Below are 18840 nucleotides of genomic sequence, written 5' to 3'. Positions count from 1 at the left end.
TAGAATAGTCAGGTACTTTGCATAAACTTCAGAAAATCCCCTACAGCGCACCAAGTATTTACTAAAGCTATGCTTGGAAAAGTCATATTCAATTCCATGGAGTTCAATTCCACTGTTTCTCTTAGTAGCATCTGAATGAACCTAGACAAGGGCAGTACGTCTGTAAGCCTCAGTAACCTTGGAAAGTTGATGACTCTGATATCAGAATCCCCTTGTGGCAAATACAGGAAAGAATGGATGCAATGTAGCAAGTACTGAGCATTTCCTACTGCTGACGTTCACAGTTCTCTGGGTCTGTAGAATGAAGTAACACAGTGTAATGTAGCTGATGCAGAGTCTGGCACAGAGAGTTCTGTGTGTTTGTAGCTTGCAAGTATCAAGATCTCCTAAGCCTCCTGATTCTAGTTGGACTCCTCTGCAGGGGTGATACTGTTGGAAAGAGTCCCCTGGATGTTAGGCTGGTAGCGATCTCAAAGGGCAGTAATTACAGGAAGTTTAGTCTCCTCTAGCCCTCCTCAGTGCCCTCGGGGAAAAGACTTACTGTTAGGATGCCATCTTCCTTTTTTTTGTTGTTAGTCTTTTTAATTAATTTATTTTTTATTGAAGGATAATTGCTTTACAAAATTTCTGTCAAGCCTCAACATGAATCAGCCATAGGTATACATATATCCTCTCCCTTTTGAACCTCCCTCCCATCTCCCTCCCCATCCCATCCCTCTAGGTTGATACAGAGCCCCTGCTCGAGTTTCCTGAGCCATACAGCAAATTCCCATTGGCTATCTATTTTACATATGGTAATGTAAGTTTCCAAGTTACTCTTTCCACACATCTCATCCTCTCTTCTCCTCTCCCCATGTCCATAAGTCTATTCTCTATGTCTTTTTCTCCATTGTTGCCTGGTAAGTAGTCTTCAGTACCATTTTTCTAGATTCCATATATATGTGTTAGAATACAGTATTTATCTTTCTGTTTCTGACTCACTTCACTTTGTATAATAGGTTCTAGGTTCATCCACCTCATTACAACTGACTCAAATGTGTTCCTTTTTCATGGCTGAGTAATATTCCATTGTGCATATATACCACAACTTCTTTATCCTTTCATCTATCAATGAACATCTAGGTTCCTTCCATGTTCTAGCTGTTGTAAATAGTGCTATAATGAACAATGGGATACATGTGTCTCTTTCAATTTTGGTTTCCTCAGGGTATATGCCTAGGAGTGGGATTGCTGGGTCATATAGTGGTTTTAGCCCAAGATTTTTAAGGATTCTCCATATTGTCCTCCATAGTCGCTGTATCAATTTACATTCACACCAACAGTGCAAGAGTCTTTCCTTTTCTCTACACACTTTCCAGCATTTATTGTTTGTAGACATTTTGATGAGTGCCATTCTGACTGGTGTGAGGTGACATCTCATTGTAGTTTTGATTTGCATTTCTCTAATAATGAGCGATGTTGAGCTTTTTTTTTTTTTTTTTTTCATGTGTTTGTTAGCCATCCGCATGTCTTCTTTGGAGAAATGTCTGTTTCGGTCTTTTCCCCACTTTTTGACTAGTTTGGGCAGTTTGTTTTTCTGGCATTGAGTTGTATGAGATGCTTGTATATTGTGGATATTAATCCTTTGTCAGTTTTTTTCATTTGCTACTAGTTTCTCCCATTCTGACGGTTGTCTTTTCACCTTGCTTATAGTTTCTTTTGCTGTGCCAAAGCTTTTAAGTTTAATCAGGTCCCACTTGTTTACTTCTGTTTTTATTTCCATTACTCTAGGAAGTGTGTCACAGAGGATCTTGCTTTGATTTATGCCATCGAGTGTTCTGCCTATGTTTTCCTCTTAAGAGTTTTATAGTTTCTGGTCTTACATTTAGGTCTTTGATCCATTTTGAGTTTATCTTTGTGTATGGTGTTAGGAAGTGTTCTAATTTCATTCTTTTACACAGTGGCTGACTATTTTTTAGGGCTCCAAAATCATTGCAGATGGTGACTGCAGCCATGAAATTAAAAGATGCTTACTCCTTGGAAGGAAAGTTATGACTAACCTAGACAGCATATTAAAAAGCAGAGACATTACTTTGTCAACAAAGGTCCATCTAGTCAAGGCTATGGTTTTTCCAGTAGTCATGTATGGATGTGAGAGTTGGATTGTAAAGAAAGCTGAGCGCCAAAGAATTGATGCTTTTGAACTGTGGTGTTGGAGAGACTCTTCAGAGTCCCTTGGACTGTAAGGAGATCCAACCAGTTGATCCTAAAGGAGATCAGTCCTGGGTGTTCATTGGAAGTACTGATGTTGAAGCTGAAACTCCAATACTTTGGCCACCTGATGTGAAGAGCTGACTCATTTGAAAAGACCCCGATGCTGGGAAAGATTGAAGGCAAGAGGAGAAGGGGACGACAGAGGATGAGATGGTTGGATGGCATCACCAACAATGGACATGGGTTTGGGTGGACTCCGGAAGTTGGTGATGGACAGGGAGGCCTGGCGTGCTGTGGTTCATGGGGTCTCAAAGAGACACGACTGAGCGACTGAACTGAACTGACATGTAGCTGTCCAATTTTCCCAGCACCACTTATTGAAGAGGCTGTCTTTGTCCCATTGTATATGCTTGCCTCCTTTGTCAAAATAAGGTACCCATAGGTGCATGGGTTTAGTTCTGGGCTTTTTATCTTGTTCCATTTGTCTTTATTTCTGTTTTTGTGCCAATACCATACTCTCTAGATGACTGTAGCTTTGTAGTATAACCTGAAGTCAGGAAGCTTGATTCCTCCAGTTCCATTCTTCTTTTTCAAGACTGCTTTGGCTATTTGGGGTCTTTTGTGTTTCCATATGAATTGTGAAATATTTTGTTCTAGTTCTGTGAAAATTGTCATTGGTAATTTGTTAGGGATTGCATATATTGCATTTGGAGTATAGTCAGTTTCACATTATTGCTTCTTTCAACCCAGGAACATGGAATACCTCTCCATCTGTTTATATCATCTTTGATTTTTTTCATTAGTGTCTTATAATTTTCTGTGTACAGTTCTTTTGTCTCCTTAGGTAAATTTATTCCTAGATATTTAATTCTTTCTGTTGCAATGGTGAATGGATTTGATTCCTTAACTTCTCTTTCTGATTTTTCTTTGTTAGTGTATAGAAATGAAAGTAATTTCTATGTATTGATTTTGTATCCTGCAACTTTGCTAAATTCACTGAGTAGCTCTAGTAAATTTCTGATACTGTCATTAGGGTTTTCTATGTACAGTATCATGTCATCTGCAAACAGTGAGAGCTTTACTTCTTCTTTTCTGATCTGGATTCCTTTTATTTCTTTTTCTTCTCTTATTGCTGTAGCTTGGACTTCCAGAACTATATTGAGTAATAGTGGTGAAAGTGGACACCCTTGTCTTGTTTCTGATCTTATGGGGAATGCCTTCTCTTTTTCACCATTGAGAATAATATTTGCTGTAGGCTTATCATATATGGCCTTTACTATGTTGAGGTAGGTTCTTTATATGCTGATTTTTTGAAGAATTTTAATCATAAATGGGTGCTGAATTCTGTCAAAGGCCTTTTCTGCATCTATTGAGATGATCATATGGTTTTTACCTTTCAATTTGTTAATATGGTGTATCACATTGATTGATTTACTTATATTGAAGAATCCTTGCATCCCTGGATTAAACTCAACTTGATCGTGGTTCATGAGCTTTTTGATGTGTTGCTAAATTCTGTTGCCTAAAATTTTGTTGAGGATTTTTGCATCTATGTTCTTCAGTGATATTGGCCTGTAGTTTTCTTTTTTTGTGTGTTGTCTTTGTCTGGTTTTGGTATCAGGGTGATGGTGGCCTCATAGAATTAGTTTGGAAGCATTCCTTACTCTGCAATTTTTTGAAAGAGTTTTAGAAGGATAAGAGTAGCTCTTCTCTAAATGTTTGATACAATTCTCCTGTGAAGCCATCTGGTCCTGGGCTTTTGTCTTTTGGGAAGATTTTTTCTTATCACAGCTTCAATTTCAGTGCTTATAATTCAGTTGTTCATAATTTCTATTTCTTCCTGGTTCAGTCTTGGAAGATTGAACTTTTCTAAGAATCTGTCCATTTCTTTCAGGTTGCCTATTTTATTGCAATATAACTTTTATAATAGTCTCTTATAATCCTTTGTATTTCTGCATTGTCTGTTGTAACCTCCCCTTTTCCAGTCCTAATTTTGTTGATTTGATTCTTCTCTCTTTTTTTTCTTGATGAGTCTGGTTAAGGGTTTGTTAATTTTGTTTATCTTCTCAAAGAACCAGCTTTTAGTTTATTAGTCTTTACTATTGTTTCTTTCCTTTCTTTTTCAGTTATTTCGCCTCAGATCTTTATGATTTCTTTCCTTCTACTAATTTTAGTTTTTTTTTCCTTCTTCTTTTTCCAGTAGCTTTAGGTGTAAAGTTAGGTTGTCTATTCAATGTTTTTCTTGTTTCTTGAGGTAGGATTGTATTGCTATAAACTTCCCTCTTAGAACTGTTTTGCTGCATCCCATAGATTTCGAGTTGTCATGTTTTCATTGTCATTTGTTTTTAGATTTTTTTTTTCTCTTTTCATTTCTTCAGTGACCTGTTGGTTATTTAGAAATGTGTTGCCTAATCTCCATGGGTTTGTGTTTCTTACAGTGTTTTTCTTGTAATTGCTATCTAGTCTCCATAGCATTGTGGTCAGAGAAGAAGCTTGATACAATTTTAATTTTCTTAAATTTACTGAGGTTTGATTTGTGACCCAAGATGTGGTCTATCACGGAGAATGTTCCATGTGCACTTGAGAAAAAGGTGTATTTTTCTGCATTTTGATGGAATGCAGGATGCCATCTTCTTTGTGTGGCTATGACAACGTGGTCTGGGGCTTGCACTCTCCTTCCTCAGCAGCCTTCCTTGATATTATACAAACTTCCAGCTTCAGACCCACAGGCTTTCTTCTAGGGCAGCCCGTGAGGATGGTGGTGACAGATCTCTGCCTTCAAGCCACCCTATGGATGAATGGTATGCATGAGACCTTCTCTTCAGAACTTCTGAAAGCAGGAAGGTTTCAGGGTTCCCTCCCCTCCCCAAACCACAGGACCCACCTACCAGTTGATGTCCTTTAGGGAAAGTGGGGAGAGGGCCCAGACTGATTATTTTCTAGTCTCTTGAGGAAATGGACCAAGTGGGCTCTGACACACCCATCCTGATTCCATGTGGTAAACCTTCCCTCTAGTGAAAATGGCCATGGCTGACATGAATATCTTTCCCTGGCTAAGGAAAAGGCATGAGACAAGAGATCTTCTCAGGTGTATGGTTTGGGCACTGGCGAGGGTCAACTAGGTGGAGGGTAGGATTATGTAAACTAATATTCTCTGGATTTATAGTAGAGGTGGGGAGGGGCAGAAAACTCACCATTACTACTGAATATTACATTAACTAATCAGGGTAAATTGTATTAGTCCGTAGACACTTTTTGAGGCTTTATTGCCTGGCATGTGATTTATTCTGGAATGTTCGATGAATATTTATGTGCATTGTTCTATGTCAATTCAATAAATTTGTTAAAGTTATATTTTAAAATCTTCTCCCTCTAGCTAAGATTTTGTCACTCAGTGAGATGTTTTAAAATTTCCCACTGTGACTGTGGATTTGTTCATTATTTATTTCTGTCAGTTTTTGCTTTCTATGTTGGCTTTAAGATGCACACAAATTTAGAATCTGCATTATTGTCTTCTTATTGCACCGAACTTGTTATCATAAAGAAATTTCCCTTTAAAGTGTACCTTTTACTGAAATGATTATACCAGTTTTCCAAGGTTAATGTGGAAAAGGTGTACATTTTGCCATTTTTTATGTTCTAATTTTCTTGATGATTAAATTCATGTGTTTCTTTCAGGAGTATTTGATGAAAGCTTTCTTGTCCAGTCTGGTAAAATGCCTTTCTATTTGGAGTATTTAGCCTGAATCTTTTAATATAAATGGATATAATTTGGTTTTGTATATAATATTATTGTATATTTATTTTTGCCTCTTCTAAGTTTCTTTCCCTTTCCTTTCCTTTTATATGGTTAATGTTTTGTAGCTATTAAATCATTTGCTCACATGACTATCTAGGTAAACATTCTTTTGCTATTCTTGTAGTGTTCACCCCTCAGATTACAATGGACGTTTTTGCATTTTCACAATCTAATACTAGTTAATTATCTTTTTAAAACTGCTCAGACAAAAAAAAAAAAAAAAAAAAAAGAAAGAAAGAAAAACTGCTCAGACAGTTATGGGACCATGAGACACTTTGATTCCCTAAACTGCCTCCATATTTATTGTCACACATTATCGTTGTCTACATATTTAAATCCCCAGAGGAAATTTCAGTCGTTTTCTATAGACAATACTCATTTAAATTTGTCTATATATTCACAATGTAATTGTTTTATAGTCTCTGTGTGCCTTTACTAGGGATGATATTTCTTCTTCCCCCAAAAGAGTCTATAGTATTTATTTTAGATTGATTGAAGCCTTTAGTCCCAAATTTCCAAGTTTTGGCTACATGATGATGAAATGAATGTATATTCTTTTAAGAATATTTCTCCTCCACTATACTTTTTCTCTTATTAATATTCTTATACTGAGTTGATGTCTTGTTACTTTTGGAAAGTTCTCAACCAAGTTCTCTTCAAATAACTATTCTCCACTATTCCTTCTCCTCTCTGGGACTCACATTAGCCATGTGTTAGGTATATTCCTTGCATCACCTGTAATTCTCTATACTTTTCTTTTGTAATCTCCATATTGTATCTCTCCAGACTCCATTCTGGATCTTTTCATCAGACTTATCTTTCATTTCTCTAATTCTGCCTTCAGGGAGCTAGATCACTTTGACTCTTGAACTATCACACTGTGGTAGATTTAAGGGTATGTTTTATTGTCCTCCTAGAGCAGAGCAGAGAAATGAGACATGGGGGTGAAAAGCCACTTAGCCCAGGTCACCTAGCCTGAACTAAGTAGAGCAGGGTCTAGCATCACAGACTACACTCTAGATCCAGACCCTTTTCCCAGTGCCTGTTTTCTAATTGGCTGTAATTTCACCCTACCTCTCATTTCCTGAAAAATGGAGCCACAGTGAGGTCTCTCAGCCTTTATTTTTAGCACTGTGATACATTTCTGTTCAGATTCTAAAGTCAATGATATTTCTTCAGTAGCCATGATATTTACCGAGGACTTCTGGTACTGAGACCACTGATCTGTTGTTGTCAATTTTATAGCACACTGATAAAGTGAACCTTTTACAAAGAACAGCATGAAGCTGGGGTATTTACCAAAGGCAATACAAATATTGGTCTGAATAGGTCACTTCCAGGCAGCAGCAAGATAGACATTCAGAAGCAGGTGATGCCCATATGGACAACCAAGCAAGACAGTAAGTGACCAGTCAGCTGGGGTGACATGTACCAATCAGTGAAAATCAAAACCTTACAGTTAAACATGTCATTCTTCTTTCCAACCGGGCAGAATGAAAAATGATGGGATGAGCTTACTGTTTGCGCACTCTTCATTGTAGCTCTGGAATAATTTGGGAATATGTAGAGAAGACTTTCCAAGCCTATATGGACCACTTTCTTCTCTCAACTTCCCCACAGTGCTCCATATGCCATTCTGCCCCATCCTCAGAGAAGTACTTTTTGGAAACAAGACTAAATGCATGTTAACATAGAGACAAAGCAAAAGCCTCCGGAGAGAAGAATGGAGAGAAACAGATAGGATAAGATCTTTGGGAGCTGGTTCAAGTTCATAGTGAGTGTACTGGCTAAATGGACCTAATGTGTAGAAGATGACATGAGAGAGTCATGTTGGATTTGTGTAGAGATGCTGGGAACTTTTCTGAGACAATAGATTTGGTAATCCCTCTTGTTATTTCTAGGGGGTATCTTCTTAGTTCTTCTTAAGGGTGAGTTCAGAAAAGCAATAGAAAGAAACAGACTGCCTGTAAGGAGGAACATGGGTGAGCTTGTTTAAAAGCGAAGGAGGAAACTACTGCCAGGGAGATGGAGCACTTCACACCAGATCACGTGTTTGGCTCTAGATGGGTGTGGGAGGCGGTTGAGTCTCTGGGGTCCATGTCCGAGGAGCAGGCAGAGGTGTACCTGATGTGGAACTTTATTAAAGGAAGCATCTGTGAAACCTACTAACTTGATTTTTTCAGGGAAAGTAGTTGAATGAAAAAAAAAAGTTACCTAGAAAATCCATGTCTGGTGCCAAAGTTAATGATAAGAGATATTGTCCTACCTTCAAAAATGATTTAAAGCCTGATAAAAGGTCTTATTGAAAGACAGAGTCGGGTCTTACATTAACCTTTTATTCTATTGTATCAGTTTTGTTTCCCATTTGTTCTTTGGCTCCCAAATTCCCTTTGGTATAAAATATGATGAGAAGTGGCTGCTTAATTTGATTCAGAAGCAATGCGGTGTGCTCTTCATTATGGCTGAAGTAAGAGAGGACGTGGAGGCAATGAGAGGAAACGGGGTAGGTGGCAGGCACAGAGAATTGGATCTAGTCTCATATTCTGTTTCTCTTGTCACTCTCCCTATAGTTTCACTATGAGAAAATGCAAGCCTAATTCTTTGTAGAGAATGCCAACATTGCCTGTGCATTGAAGAATGACATTGGCAAGATTTTCAGTGAGGATGAAAAGGGCAGGGGAGGGGCATGGTTTTGCTTGATCCCGTGTACATATTTCCTGATGCTTACCCAGCCCCTCTTGTGTTCTCTGTAGATATCTATCTTTGTTGAGCCCTGTGACACATCCCAATCTGTGCAGAGGGCACTTAAGTCTGAAAAGGTGGAGCAGATAAAGGGAATGTAGACTCAACACAAGCTGTACACTCATACTCAGACACTCCTCTCCCCCCCCCCCCAGACTCAAAGCCACTGATCCCCATCCCTAACTCTGCACTGACCATGAACAAACGATACGATGCCTGCCATCAATCTCTTGATATCCAGAGATTGGCCCTCCACTTTGGCCCTGGTGTGGCTACAGCAGTAATTGTAGGGCAGGTGATGGTAGAGGGTCTGTCTGGGTAGAGCACTCAGAGATAAAATTGTGGGGAGGAGTTTGTGCTGAAAGTGCACCAGCTGGGACCCTCTCAGCCTCTGTCTCCCTCGTTCTGGCTTTCTGGAGTCTTGATGACCTGTAATATGGGAATGACATGGAACTATAGAAATGGCATGGCTGCTCACTGCACATCCATCCAGGGATCATGCCCAACTTGAGGACCTAGGCCCAGTGTTGGACCTGATGGTGAGAGTGGTCAGATAGATCAGGTAGAAAAAGCAGATAGGTTTCAGTTACTCCCTTTGGGATCCTTACTCTCTTTTCTCATCATAGCTTTTCTCCTTGGATCTGAGCAAAAAGAAGCACTACCTGGTGCATGGCCTATCCACCATTATGGAGAATGCTTCCACCACCAAGAATGTGAACCTCTCCAGCACTGAGGTGAGGTGGGGCACCCAGATCCTCCTTTGAAAGGAACGTGGGAGGGCTCATGTGGTGGTGACAGAGGAGTGGAAGTGGGTTTGTAGGGAAAGGAAGGGTGTGGGTGCAGAGCCATCTGGTCTATGTGAGTGTTCCCCATAATTCCAGGTGAAGGCTGCAGGGGAGATGGACGAGGGTCAGCAGCTGGAACCAGAAGGGATGTGTGCAGACAGAAACGATGTGTGCACCACTTTCCCTGATATGTCAACCATCCTAAGGTCTTCTGCCTTGTGTCTACACCCCTATGTCTCTCTCACCTCTCCACTTCTCTGTCCATTCCCTGTCTTCATCCCCCTCCACCTCACTCCCTACCTCCTGAGCCCCACCTCATTCACCTCTCTGCCACAGCATACTGGGCCATCCCTGAGGTATGTCTTGACTTGAAAGAATGCAGAACTCCCAGTGAGGTAGCAAAGCACTGGGCTATCCCCCCAGTCCCCCCATATCCTCTTCTCTTCAAAGCCTTCACTGGGCCCTGGAGGAAGGAAGAAGGGAGGGAGTGGAAGAAAGGCCAGCAGACTGGATTTTAAGTGCTGGCCCTTGTGGTACTGAAGAAGGGAGTCAGGACAGTCTGGCTGGGAGCTACCCAGGGGAAAGGAGATGAAGGAGGGCATGGTAAGAAGGAATGGAAGGAACAGTCTCCCTCTGGGTCAGTCCATGGAATTGTGACCTGGATGAGGTGACCTTTGGGTGCTGGGATGCTAGGATACTTGGCTCTGTGGAGGGCACACAGGGCTGTGATTGCTGTAAGTGACTTGCTCCCATAAGGAGGATCATCTCCACAGATTCACTGACCTTTCTCTTTTGTCTTAATTTTGACAGCACCATCCTTGGAATTGTTTCCAAAGTTACTAAGCTTGGTAAGTGCATTCCTTGATCACAGACTCCTCTAAATAGCATTGACAGTGCCTACAAACTACTCTGAAACCCATTAGGACCTATTCAAGTTCCATTTTTGAACCTGACCCTTGAATGTCCTGGGGGAGAGGAGTGTACCATTCTCTGTGGGAATCTGAGTCTCTGGATCTTTTTCAGCCATGTTCGCCACAGGCTTTGGGGACACCATGGAGATGATTGAAGATATAGTCCAGCCGCTGGCATTTTGAGGACCCCGTCGCCCCTGACTTCAGACCCCCACACCATCCTGGGCCCATCCTTTTGCCTGATCATCCAAAACCACACCCTGGAATACACTGCTGACTTCCTCTTCCCTCTCCCAGGGTGGCCAGGAGACACCCTCAGTGTCTAAGTGTGCTGTTGAAGCCCCCAAGTTCTTAACAACATGCAAGGCGAGCACAAAGGATCCAGCAGGGTTCTAGGTAGTACATGAGGGGATGTCAGCCTTGGTCCTGAGGACTGTTTTGATTCCAGGGAAACTTCTTTGGATCTGAAGAGTTGAAGAGTCTAATCCTGCAATTCCTGCAGCAGTAACTACTCCTGAGAATCTGAGCAAGGGGAGGGCTAGGACAAGGGAGGCCACCCAAGCTCTATACCAGAGAGATAGACTGTTCTCACTGCTCCCCCCTCAGGTATTACTTGATCCATGGCTATGGGGACCGTCTCCTGGGTGCTTATCATGAGGAGGTCTGCTTTTCCCTGACCATTCCATTCCAACCAGAGGACACAGCCCTGTGAGTATCACAGCCCAGACTTGTCCTACAAGTCTTGTGGTTCCCCAGAAGACACAGGCTAGCTCCTGCTGACACCTATGCTGGCCAGACCACCACCCACTGTTCCTCTGTGTCTCCTTAAAGCAGCATGTGTGCATACTTCTTGGACAAAAGAAATATGAAAAGCTCAAGGACCCAGTGGGAAGACTGGGTGGAAAAGGGTGGTGAGGGAACCAATTACAGTGTCCATGGCATGGCAGGCCTGATTTTCACTTTCTTGTCCTCTCCCACAGACCTGCATGTCCAGCTGCTTAAACACACAAAACATGACTTTATGCATGCCCTCTGTGCATTGCCCAAAACTCAGCATGACTTCAGCTTCTTTGTGATGGACATGTGTTTCCAGGTGGTGAGAATCTTCTCCTCCCTTTTGGGGCGGGGCAGGAAGCCACATGTAGGGATGATGTTTAGGGGGTGCTGAGTAACTGGGCTCTTCTCTCTCAGGAAATGATGCTCTGCTTCTCTGTCAATGGGGTGTTCAAGGAAGGTGAGTATGTGGAGACCCCTCCCCACATATGCCCCACTGCTCCCTCTCCTCGTCATGGCTCACCCCAACAGAACCCTCCCAATTTCCCTCCGGTACACTCCTCTCCACTCGCCTTTCCTCTCTTTCCCTCCCCTCCAACTCTCTGTCTTCTCAGAGACAACCCAGGTCTGAACTGCGTCCATACTTGCCCTGTTCATTCTAGACACTGGTGACATAGGCTGTCTAGTTTGGTGGCTCCTATCTCAGATCCTTACATTGAGAACTTGGGCCATTATAGTTTCCTCACTTGCAAAATGAAGTCATAATATCTAGCTCTTGGGCAGGTGTGAAAAATGCATTCCATGAACTTGTGAAGCTGTTGTCATAGGGACATGTCATGCAGGAGACTTCCTGTAGGAAAGAAGTCTGTAACTCAGAAAAGGACACTCATCTGGCCATAGTGCTACCCTGATCTTGAATGTGAGAAAAAAATTTTTCTGTTGTTCACAAGCACCTCCATGATTTGTATGTTGTTATAGCAGCCCAGATAGACTAAGATACATAGACACATGTACACATTAAGAATATGATAAAGGTAGAAGGTGTCATTTTACACTGGGGGAAGAAAGTTTCTTCAAAAAGTTTTGATGCATTATTCAGTAACCCTCTGGAAAAAAAATAAAAACTTGAAGAATTTCTTTTACTATACCCCATTTTTCACATACAAGTTCACTACCTGAAATGTGGTTTATCTGTCTTTGATTGGCAATGCTCACTTATGCATCAAAATTCAATTCAAGAACTGCCCTCTCCCTTCCCCTTCTCTCTCTTGCTGAGCAACTCATCATAACGCAATTTGGTGATATCAATCAAGACAGGCATCCATGACAGGGGAACATAGAGCCATAGTGGGCCAGATGAGATGCTAGAGGTAAACTAGGGGTGAAGAAGCTGTCCATGCAGTCAGAGTAACCTAATATGTGGAGTCAGAACTCAAATAGGGTGAAATGATAAGATCCACAAGAGCAGGGAAAGGAGGTGTGTAGTATGAGATGTGAGAATTTGAGCAGGGAAAACAGGATATCCATGCTAGGATGTGTCATGGGCAGTCAGTGCTAAAGTGGGATTAAGAGGCATTCACAGAGCAGAGCAGCCTGCCACAAGAGTCAGTTTAGTCCAGAGGATTTAAATAGGAGGCTGGCCAGGCATTCAGAGTAAAAGCCTAAGTCCAGAGAAGAGGAAATCCACAAGGAGGAGGCAGATTTGTGCAGAAAGTCAGAGGCCAAGCAAGGTGAGGAGGGCATCCATGGATGGAGATAGGCCAGCTCTGTGTGGGCAGTTAGAGGCTGAGTGAAACAAGGACAGTATCTGCACACTGGGGTGTCCCAGTGCAGAGTATCAAATCCCAAGCAGGATAAGTGGAGTATGTTTACAAAAGGGTTGTCTGGAGTTTGTGTCAGAGTCTGAATGTGTTGAGAAAGGCATTCACATGGGTTGTGGACAATCCAGCACTTTGTGATATCAGAACCTGAGCTATATAGGGACGATACACACACACACAGGCATGCACACGCACATGTACATTTCCCAGACTCTGTTCAGTGCAAGGAAATGGTAAATAATGAGTACATATAAGGCTCAATATTGGATTCTAAATAGTATTTTCCAGTAAAAATAATTGGGACTTCCTGGAGAAATTGTTAATTCCATGGTTAGGTCAGGGAAGGTACAATATGAGCCTGGAATATCTTGTACCAAAAGCATCAAATTGTGCAAAAAAATGATGGGGAACTATCAAAAGGACATCCCGGCTTAAGGTTCCCACTGTCCAAGGCTGGAACAATATGAACATCAAAATAAATAATGATAATGACAGATCATGAATACTTTAGTAAAATAAGAGACTATTAATTAATAGGTAGCTAAATTAATAAATCTAAGTTTGGTGAGAATTAAAATATTTATGTACTTTAAAATACTAAGCAATGTTTTAATTACACAATGGGGAGAGTAACTTGACAGTGGAGAAGCTTGACAGTAACATCTTTAATCAAGTGATCCAAGTGAACATCATTAATATTGGGACACACTGAAATCATGAACCACCTGATAGAATAAGATGATATGAACATAGCATCATTCCCGTCATTTTCCTGTCAAAAATGATATTCATCATGAGCAAATATTGGATAGAGCAAAATTGAGGAGAATTCTTCAAAAAACTGACCTCTAGTTTTTCCATCTGAGTAATACTGCCTCATTGAATGAACTGGAAATGTTCCTTTCCACTTCTATGGGTACATTTAGAATGCATATGTGGAGAACTGGCATGAATGTTCATTTAAATATTTGGTAGAATTCAGCAGTGTGGCTATCTGGGTCTTGGTATGGTAGGGGGACTTTTATGAGGTGGGTTGGTCAAGAAGCTTAAAAATTACTAGTTCTATCTCTTTCCTATTCAGACTTTCATTTTCTTCTTGAGTCAATTTCAGTCATTTGTGTATTTCTAGATATTTGTCCATTTCATCTAAATTTTCTAATTAGTGCCATGTTATTCCTTTACAATTATATTTATTTCTCTAAAGTTGGTAGCAATTTGTCCTTTTTCACTTCTAATTTTAGTAATTTGAGTCTTCTTTCTCCCTTGATCAATATCACTAAAGTTGTGTCAATTTATTGACTTTCCAAAAAACCAAATTTTCATTTTTTTAGTATATATGTGTTTTTTTCTATTCTCTATTTCCTTTATTTTGCTCTAATATTTATTGTTTACTATGCTGCCTATTGGAGTTTAGTTTGCTACATCCCCTCACATCTGTTCAGTTCAGTCGCTCAGTTGTGTCCGACTCTTTGCGGCCCCATGAATCGCAGCACGCCAGGCCTCCCTGTCCATCACCAACTCCCGGAGTTTATTCAACCCATGTCCATCGAGTCGGTGATGCCATCCAGCCATCTCATCCTCTGTCGTCCCCTTCTCCTCCTGCCCCCAATCCCTCCCAGCATCAGGGTCTTTTCCAATGAGTCAACTCTTCAAATGAGGTGGCCAAAGTATTGGAGTTTCAGCTTCAGCATCAGCCCTTCCAATGAACACCCAGGACTGATCTCCTTTAGGATGGACTGGTTGGATCTCCTTGCAGTCTAAAGGACTCTCAAGAGTCTTCTCCAACACCACAGTTCAAAAGCATCAATTCTTCGGCGCTCAACTTTCTTCACAGTCCAACTCTAACCTCCATACCTGACCACTGGAAAAACCATAGCCTTGACCAGACAGACCTTTGTTGGCAAAGTAATGTCTTTGCTTTTTAATATGCTATCTAGTTTGGTCATAACTTTCCTTCCAAGGAATAAGTGTCTTTTAATTTTATGGGTGCAGTCACCATCTGCAGTGATTTTGGAGCCCAAAAAAATAAAGTCTGACACTGTTTCCACTGTTTCTCCATCTATTTCCCATGAAGTGATGGGACCAGATGCCATGATCTTAGTTTTCTGAATGTTGAGCTTCAAGCCAACTTTTTCACTCTCCTCTTTCACTTTCATCAAGAGGCTTTTTAGTTCCTCTTCACTTTCTGCCATAAGGGTGGTGTCGTTTGCATATCTGAGGTTATTGATATTTCTCCCAGCAATCTTGATTCCAGCTTGTGCTTCTTCCAGCCCAGCGTTTCTCATGATGCGTAGAAGTTAAATAAGCAGGGTGACAATATGCAACCTTGACATACTCCTTTTCCTATTTGGAACCAGTCTGTTGTTCCATGTCCAGTTCTAACTGTTGCTTCCTGACCTGCATATAAGTTTCTCAAGAGGCAGGTCAGGTGGTCTGGTATGCCCATCTCTTTCAGAATTTTCCACAGTTTATTGTGATCCACACAATCGAAGGCTTTGGTATAGTCAATAAAGCAGGAATAGATGTTTTCCTGGAACTCTGTTGCTTTTTCCCCTCACATAGGTGTAGTGTATTTTTGCTTTCATTATTCTCAAAGTAAATTTAACCCTTGAACAACAGTATGAACTGTGCAGGTCCACTTATACAAATTTTTTTTTTCAATAGTAAATACTACAACACTACATCATCTGCAGCTGGTTGAATCTGCAGGGGTGAAATCCCGGGTGTGGAAGAACCACGTAGCAGGCCGCCTATAAGTTATACATGGATTTTCAACTGCAGAAAAGGTTGGTGCCCTAAGCCCCACATTGTTCAAGGATCAACTGTATTTTCTGCTTTCTCTTCTGATTCTTTCTTGACCCTTTGATTATTTAGGGGTATGTTGCTTGACTTCCACATATTTGTCTGTTTCTCAAAGTGTTTTGTCTTCTAATTTCATTATATTCAGGGGACATACTTGGGGTTTAAACTTTTTAATATTTATTTAGGTTTGTCTTACGGCCTAGCATATAGGTTATCCTGAAGAATGTTCCCTGCACTCTTAAGAATGCTTATCCTGTACTGGATAAATTGCTCTATAAACATCTGTTAGGCCCAGCTGATTTACATTATTAATCAATTTTCTATTCATTGTTGATCCTCTGCCTAGTCTTTCTATCCCTCTTTGAAATTGTTATTAGTAAAGTCTAGAAATTATTGTTGAATTGTCTACTTCTTCAATTCTATCATTTTTATTTTTCCTCCATGCATTTTTCGATTGTCTTGTTAGATGTGTTGTGTCTTCCTAATAGACTCTCCTGATTATCATTATAAAATGTTCTTCTTTACCCCTAGTAACAGTTTTTAATAAAAATCATTTTTGGTTGACATGAGTACAGTATATCCAATTTGTTCTTTGGTTGATGTTTACATGATACATATATTTCAGTTATTTCACTTAAAATCTATACCTTTGACTCTAAATTATGTCTCCTATAGATAGCATATAGTTGGATCTATGTTTTTTATCTAAGTCTCTAAATGTTAGCTTTTTGATTGGGTTGTTCAGTTTATCTATATTTTGTATCATTATTAACATGATCAAATATAGGACTGCCATTTTATTTTTTGTTTTTATCTAAAATTCATATTTTTTGTCCTTTTTATTTTTTTGCCTTCATTAGTAAATTAATGTTTCAGTGAAGCATTTGGTTTGCTTTAATGATATAGTTTACATTTTATTTTCTTAGTGACTGCACTAGGACTTTCCATATCCATATTAACATATTAGCTCGACTTCAGATTTATACTCACATGACAGTGAGAATAATCATCAAAATCCTGGAAAACAATTAACTAAACTGGAGGGAAGGAGTGAATTTAATTCAGATGACTATCGACTACAGTTTACAAGAATCCCGTAGAGGAAATGGAGTAGCCCTCATAATCAACAAAAGATTCCTAATATGCACTACTTGGGTGCAACTTCCAAAATGGCAGAATGACTTCCGTTCTTTTCCAAGGCATGCCATTCAACATCACAGTAATTCAAGTCTATGCCCCTACGACAGATGACAAAGAAGGTGAAGCTGATCAGTCATATGAAGACCTAGAAGACCTCTAACACCAAAAGCAGATGTTCTATTCATCAGTGGGGATGGGTATGCCAAAGCAGGAAGTCAAGAGATATCCAGAATAATAGACAAGTTTGCCCTGGAGAACAAAATGAAGCAGGGCAAAGGCTAACTGAATTCTGCCAAGACAATGCACTCATCATAGCAAATACCCTTTCTGAACAACACAAGAGACAAGTTTACACATGGACATCAAATGGTCAATAACAAAATCAAATTGATTACATTCTTGGTAGCCAAAAATGGAGAAGCTGTGTGCAGTCAGAAAAAACAAGACCTAGAGCTGACTGTGTCTCTGCTCATCAGTATTTCATAACAAAATTTAGGCTTAAACTAAAGAAAGTGGGGAAAACCACTAGGACAGCCAGGTGTGACTGAAATTCAATCCCCTATGAATATGCAATGGAGGTGACAAATAGATTCAAGGGATTAGATCTAGTAAACAGTGTGCCTGAAGAACTGTGGACGGAGCTCTATAATACTGTACAGGGTGCAGTGAACAAAGCCATCCCAAAGAAAATGAAAAGCAAGAAGGCAACGTGATTATTTAAGGAGGCTTTAAAATGGCTGAAGAAAGAAGAGAAGCAAAAGCCAAGGGAGAAAGTGAAAGGTGCATCCAACTAAAGGCAGCATTCTGAAGAAGAGCACCCAGAGACGAGAAGGCCTTCATCAATGAACAGTGCTTAAAACTAGAAGAAAACAACAGAAGGAGAAATCTTAGAGATCTGTTCTTGAAAACTGGAAATATCAAGGGAGCATTTCGGCCATAGATGTGCACAATAAAGGACAGCAATGGTAGAGACCTAGTAGATGTTGAAGGAATCAAGAAGAGTTGGAAAGCATACGAGGAAGAACTGTACAAAAAAGATCGTAATGAACCTGATTATTATGATCGTTTGGTCAGTCACCCAGAGCCAGACATTCTGGAATGTGAAGTCAAGAGGACCTTAGGAAGCACTATTGTTAATAAAGCTAGAAGATGTGATGGAATTCCAGTGGAACTATGCAAAGCCCCTAAGAATTATGCCTTCACGGTACTGCATTCAATGAGTCAGCAAAGCTGGAAGACCCAGCAGTGTCCACTGGACTGCAAAAGGTCAATCCTCATCCCAATCCCCAAGAAGTGTGGTACTGAACAATGTGCTAACTATCTGACAATTAAGAAACTTGAATAATGAGCAAATAGTTTCTCAAAACCATGAGAAGAAAATACATAACAAAGTGAAGATTCTGAAATATATAAAATACATATATGCTTGTAAGTAAAACTTCAGGGTAAATGTACAACTGCAACTGCAACTGGTACTAGTACAGATTTGGTTAACATCTAGTAAGTATATAAGAAAATCAAAGCAAATAATATTAGGCAATTTGTGTGACATCTCCTTACTTCTACTTTTGATCTGTGTGATTTTAGGCAAGCTGCTTGACATTTCTGTGCTTCTGCTTATGAGCTGTGTAATCTTAGGCAAGTTGCCTGACTTCTCTGTGCTTCCATTTATGAGCTATGTGATCTTAGGTAAGTTTCCTGACGTCTCTATGCTTCCATATCTGAGTTATGTTACCCTATGCAAGTTGCCTAAGCTCTCTGTGTTTCCCCTTCTGAGCTTTCTGATCTTAGGTAAGTTGCCTGATCTTTCTGTGCTTCCACATATGAGCTGTGTGATCTTAGAGAAGTTTGATAACCTCTCTGTGCTTCCACTT

The 18840-nt window shown here is 40.4% G+C and overlaps 1 pseudogene; it reads left to right on the top strand.

The window, feature by feature from the left end:
• Positions 1-4816: 4816 nt before the first annotated feature.
• LOC133052557 (nuclear RNA export factor 3-like) overlaps positions 4817-18840 on the top strand; it is a 67700-nt pseudogene continuing 53676 nt past the window's right edge.

The sequence above is a fragment of the Dama dama genome, chromosome X (assembly GCF_033118175.1).
Source record: "Dama dama isolate Ldn47 chromosome X, ASM3311817v1, whole genome shotgun sequence".
Classification (NCBI taxonomy): Eukaryota; Metazoa; Chordata; class Mammalia; order Artiodactyla; family Cervidae; genus Dama; species Dama dama.
The sequence above is the reverse complement of the archived record's forward strand: the minus strand, read 5'-3'. Positions and strand labels throughout refer to the sequence as shown.